Consider the following 6462-nt stretch of genomic DNA (forward strand, 5'->3'; position numbering starts at 1 on the left):
CCTTGTAGAGAGAGAGATGGGGCTCCATTTTTAGTTAAAGTGAAGTTCTGTAGAACTTGTGAGCCTGTAACATAGGTGAGAACTAATAAACATCTGAGTCCCAACAAGAAATACCACTGGGGCTATTGGACACAAAATGAGTATACAGAAGCTTGGTAAGTTCAAAAGAGAAAAAAGAGAGAGTTTTGTTTGAATATCTGGTATTTATAGAACTCCAAAGGTGACCATGGATTGGAGGATGGAATTGCCACCTCTCCAACCACACTGGTCAAACCAACAGTCCGTCAGTTCTCTCCTCCCACAAAGAAGAATGCAAAACCATCATTTTATTTACATGAACAGTGCATGAGAACGCCAGTAGAAATATGTAAACATTATCAAAAGGCTAAAGAAGTTTTATAAGAACTTTAAAACTTTCAAAAAAACTATAAAAGAAAACTTAACACTTTTAAAAATCAGGGCAACATAACCATCTCACACATTTAACCCTGACCTTGGAATGAAGCAAAGAATCCATTAACTCTTCACGTAGGATGGTTGTAGTTTGCTGTGAGCACCCATGAAAAGCTTTTTTTTCTTCAGGCAAACACTTTGTGCTCTGCTCAGATGGCTGCCCATGCTAAATAATACTTTCCTGTTTCTCAGAGGATCAATAAACCATGACTGCAGTGAGTTTTATTTGCTGTGGTATTTAAAACCTAACCCTTGATAGTTCTCATTAAGTGCATTTTAGTTTACCATGACTGAAGAACCCTTGCATACATTACTCACTGCTGGATGTACAGTGAGATTATCATTTTTTTGGAGCAGATTAGGCAAGAACAGGGGGTGTCAGTGGCCTTCCCTCTCTCCATCCTGGGATTTGGCTCAGTAGAGGAGTTATTCAAGCCAGCTCTCCTCACGCCACCTCCTCACTGCCCCTTCAAGAGAGTGTTCTCTCCTTTTGTCATTTTCCCCTCACACTTTTCTGATTGGACATGTTATTTATGGCCTGTGATCTACTGTATTTTTGAATTGATTTTGTGTTCAGCTATTGTAAAGCATTTTTGTGGACCAGTACCTCAGGGTGATATATTTTTTTTTTCTTTACAGATCTTCTGACTTACCTTTTCCTCCCTGAGTTTCCTATTCTTTGCCTCTTGTTTTCCTATTTGCTCCATAGTGGAGTGGAACATTCAGCCAATCTCCTCAGGAAATAAAACCTCATTAGAAAATGATAAGAACTAAAGTGCATTCATTTTAATGAGACAATTACATTAATTTGCTTATGGCTAGTAATAAAGAATGAAAAAATCTTTTCATTTTGTGCTCTTTTTTTTTTTTTTTTTTCCTCCCTGTGGTGCCACTGGCCTGCAATTTCATTCCAAAGCCCCCTGATAAGAGCTCACAGGATTTCTGGGGACATGCTGCTGGTAACCACCAGCAAGGTGGAGATGGATGGTTCTCCACCTGCACTTCCACTGTTCTCCCCAGGAAAAAACTCCCATGGCAAAGAGGTGTGGGTGAATTGGATGCTGATATAATGTCCCACAGATTACAAATAATGCAGGAGACAGCAATTTTAGGACCTATAAGGTAAAAATCAGGTGGCATAACATGTTTGAGAAATCATTTTTTGCGGTCAGAACTTCCACTGAGCTATTACCCACAAGCTGGAAAGCATTTGTTAAGGGTTTTAGGCAAACAGATAGGCATTTCAGCTGTTGATGGAATGAGAAAACAGAATTTATACTTCAGGAAACTCACAATCTGCTTTAAGAAACACGAGCACAGAAGCAACAGGAGGTGAGGCTGCTTCTACAGGGCTGTTTTAGCATCTCCTCACACCTTGCATGTCTCTTTGAAAGCATTATTAAAGACAATCCAACTGTACACTTTGCATTCAGACTGTACACTTTGCTCTAGCCAAGAGGCAAAATCGTGGATATTTGCTGTTAATGCCTTTAATTAATAAGGAATGGTGATGGTAAGTGGCCCATTCAGCAGGATGAGGATGGGTAACTGCTGTCCCTGCCTCACCACAAGGACTTCTGGAAGGCACTGGCTCCTCCATTGCTTGTCAGAGAGCATAAATGAAGATGTGGAAAATAAAAGAAAGAGAAGTGCAGACAGCCTTGTAGAAGGATCAAATATTTGAGAAGCAGAACTTCTGATGCTCCCCAGAGAGAGAGACCTCTCTGCATGGTTATAGCATGGTTATTTTTCTCTGATCTTTGCTCTGCCTGACTCAGAGCTGCTTGAGGGGACTGTCTCCATCCCCACTTGGACCTATGCAGACAAAAATAGAAAAAATTTTAGGTCACTTCTCTTTGGGTGCCTCAAGACTCTTTTGGATCCTTAATTATGGCCACAAAGGACCTGACAGGTCTGTGTCTCATCAGGAGCTGAACTCTGGGGCTGGCCTGGCTGTAATCCTTCTCTTCAGAGGGAAGCCCCGCACCCTCACCCGTGAGGGTGATGGAGCTGATGTTGCAAAGCCTCTCTGCTCTCGGCCATCTGAAGATGAAGATCAGCAGTAAATCTGGACAGACAATGTGGATTTTATTACTCTTGTGGCTGCATTTTGCTGTTCCTGCGCAGGCCTTTGGGTTGTGTATCGACTGTTCGGGTTTGGCCTGGGTGCACAGCAGGCGCTGAGAACAGAGGCCACACTCTTTATCCCAGGATTTTTATCATTTTATCAGGTCCTATTTATTTTCAAGCATCTGTTCAACCTTTCATGCAGGATGAAAACAATAGCTTCAGCTGCTTTCTACCTGAGCACTGGAGGAGCTCAGGCTGATACTCACATCAAAGCGCTCGGCATATTTATCATTCCTGATTCCATAATAAGCAGCGGCGTCTGACAGATGCACAAAAGCACCACAGTTTCCACTTGGACCTTACAATGGCAGCAATGACTTCAAACTAGGATTAAAGACTCGCTCAGGAAATGCTGAGCATTTTCCTTGCTGAATAGTTACCATCTCCTCACAACTTGGGCTGCTGGCAGTGCCACGCTGCACCCGGAGCTTTGGGAGCTGCTGCTGCTGCTGCAGAGCTCAGGTTGGCTTTAGTGGGGACAGGAATACTGGGGATATGCTGCATCTATAATTCACCTATAATTCTTCTCCAGCACTTTATCAAGTGGCACATAATCAGTTTGGTTTCGAATTTTTCAGATGTGATAAAGATGTATTTCCCTACGGGCCTGCCCCAGTCTCATTCTAAGGAATAAGTCACTTTTTTTCATTTACCAGAAAGCAAATCTTGATCTGCAGTTAAAGCTTGTGTTTAAGAGAAAAAAAAAATACCATAAATAAAGAAAAAAAAAAATCTGGATTCATCTAAGGGTGTGCAATTCATCAGTAGTTTGTCTCAGGAATAACTTGTATCAGTGACAGCCCCAAAAGTAAGGAAGTGAGAATATGGAACAACTTGACATTATTTAATACATGGAAAAAGCCGTTAGAAGAAAATTATTCAGCTTGCTGAGAGAGACACCTAATCACCCTTACAAATGTGTCAGATGCCATTATTTTTTTTCTTAGCATTTTTGAACCATCACATAAATTTTTTATTGAAAGTACTGCCTTATGCTATGTGAGAAATCAAGAGCATTGGCCATAAAACTCCAAACACAGCCAGTAACAAGAAAATTCAATGCTTACTGAGAAATTGCAATTCTATTATGGAAGATTTGCATGTAGGCAAAGACATTACATGTTTTACTCAAAGTAACAGAGTATAGGTACATACTGATTTTAAAAGACAATTAAAACCACTTTAATTAGCATTAACTAAGGTTTTTTTGTGATTTTAGTAAGCAATGAGCTCATTTTGGGTTATCAGATTTAGGGAGAGATGCTTCATAAAGAAAGTGGTTTGTTTAAAATATGTTTCTGACGTGATTATGGGAATTGGCTGGAACAAAATAGTTGGCAAAATTTAAAACATCTTTAATAGTGAGTAGTAATGTCTCCACCAGTATGGAGTAGATGCTTGCTTTGGATTGTAGTTTGGAAGCATCTACAAATCACTAAAATGGTAGAATAGAGTCTCTAAGTTGATCCTTTTAAGACATAATTTCCATTTTGGGCTCATGCCTGGCAAAATTCCTCTCAAACAATAGCATATCAGTATTAGCATGCTCAATTATAGATCTTTCTACAACACCACAGCTCCTATGAGTCCCCAAGGGCTAAAATGGTTCTTTTCCAGAAAGCTGTATATTTTTATGTTTAAATAATCCATAAAGACTGTCCCTATTGAGAAGTTCAAAAAGACTGTTCGGAATGCTTCATTGCAGGGCTTGGGGCTGTAGGATAGAATGCAGATCCTGGCAGTAGGTCCCTGTTTCAGCTCTGGGTGACTTTTTTTGGGCTTCACTTTGACTGTCAGGATGTGGGTCTGATTTACGTGTCATTTTATAACATAGCCTTGAGTCCCTTAGTGCAGCCTTAGCAAAGGACTTGAACTTCCTCAAGGAGCAATGCTCAGGGGGACCTGGAGATCCAAGGGTGCAGTGTGCGGGGGGCAGAGCTGGGACAAGCTGTGCCATCTCCAGCAGAGACCAGCCCACATTTCAGGGATGATTTGGTGAGTTACTGGTGATGCTGTGCCCTGTGAAAAACAGGAGATTGATAAAAGCAGTGCCCTGGTTTGGGGCAGGAATGTGACACATGGACAGCACCTGCACAGGGACACGAGTTCCCCACAGAAACACTCCTGTGATTGTGCTTAAAATTACAGCACATGGATGCAAAAATCATAGAATTACCGTGTGGTTTAGGCTGGAAGGGACCTTAAATTCATCTTATTCCAACCTTGCCATGGCAGAGACACCTTCCACTGTCCCAGGCTGTTCCAAGCCCTGTCCAGCCTGGCCTTGGACACTTCCAGGGATCCAGGGGCAGCCACAGCTGCTCTGGGCACCCTGTGCCAGGGCCTCAGAACCCTCACAGGGAGAAATTTCTTCCCAATATCCCATCCAACTGTCTTATCTAACTATCTAATCTATCTGTATCCAATTCCCTGGCAGTGGGAAGCCATTCCCTGCGTCCTCTCCCTCCATCTCTTGTCCCCAGTCCCCCTCCTGCTCTCCTGGAGACCCTTTAGGGACTGGCAGGGGCTCTGAGGTCTCTCCAGAGCCTTCTCCTCTCCAGGTGAGCACCCCCAGCTCTCCCAGCCTGTCCCAGAGCAGAGGGGCTCCAGCCCTTGGAGCATCTTCATGGTCTCCTCTGGACCACTCCAACAGGTCCATGTCCTGCTGATGTTGGAAGCCAAGAGATGGACACAGCAGAGCAGAAGGGGAGAATCCCCTCCCTTGTCCTGCTGGTCCCACTGCTCCTGATGCAGCCCAGGACATGGTAGAAAACTAAAATGAAACACATACATTATAAAACTTCTATGAAGCAACTTGTGTCCACGTGCTTAAAATTCAGCACACACTGAAGTTTTTGCTGGCTCGGATCATCCTGCATTGCTCAAGGTTAAAGAGCAATTGGACCCCAGGAGTCCACAGGACCAGCAGCAGTCCCCAATCCCACGGCCACCCTTTGCCTCCAACATGAGGCAACTGGAAGCAGAGTCACCAGCTGCATTTGGTAAATATTTTCTCCATGTTTGGTTTTTTTCTGATGGGCTTAAAGAGCAACAGAAGAACTCATCCTCATAGATGCTGCTTGTTTCCTTTTCTATGAGTTCTTCCTAAGTTGCTTAAATTTGCAATTCTAAACAATTCTCTATCATGCTTCCAAATTCCAACCTGATATTAAATTATTAAGGAGGTGTTTTTGAAATATCTTATCTTGACATGTATCTCCTGAGCCAAATGACCTCAGGCACTGTTCCTAATTAATTTCTTAAAGGAAAAAAAAAAAAAAAAAAAGCAAAAAGAAAAACTGGCAAGAGGTACAGGCAGTGACCCTTCCCAAAGTCCTTCAGACTGTGCTGGGCTGCTCCCTGCTTGGGGCTGGAGGAGAGAGAGAACAGAAGTGACATTTACCCATGGTTTCATCTCCTCCTGCCACCACTCACTGTGCCAGTGGCAGAGCAGGGACACTTCACCCATCTGATGCCAGGAGCAAAGGCAACACTCCCAAACACCCACAGGGGCAATGACCAAACATGAAATTAAAAGCTCCTTTTTTAACATTAAAAGCCACTGAAACAAAGAGTCTTCTTTTTTTATTTTAAACAATATATTTGGGGAGAATGAGAGATTAAGTCTGAGGAGTCACTTCCAATCAGAAAGCCACCATTTAATTACAACACACAGGAAATTACAGAGTGAATGGCCGGGACAGTGATAAGAGACTGACACCGGAGGATGACAGGTACTGAAATCCGACCACTTCATCACAAAGCTACTTATCACAAGAGCCTGTCTGGAAGGCTGACAATCTGATTGTACTGTCAACTCAATTCATAATTAATATATTTATCAAATTAATTACTGAAAAAATCTCACTGGTGCTCGCC

Source organism: Vidua chalybeata, chromosome 8, assembly GCF_026979565.1.
Source record: "Vidua chalybeata isolate OUT-0048 chromosome 8, bVidCha1 merged haplotype, whole genome shotgun sequence".
NCBI lineage: Eukaryota > Metazoa > Chordata > Aves > Passeriformes > Viduidae > Vidua > Vidua chalybeata.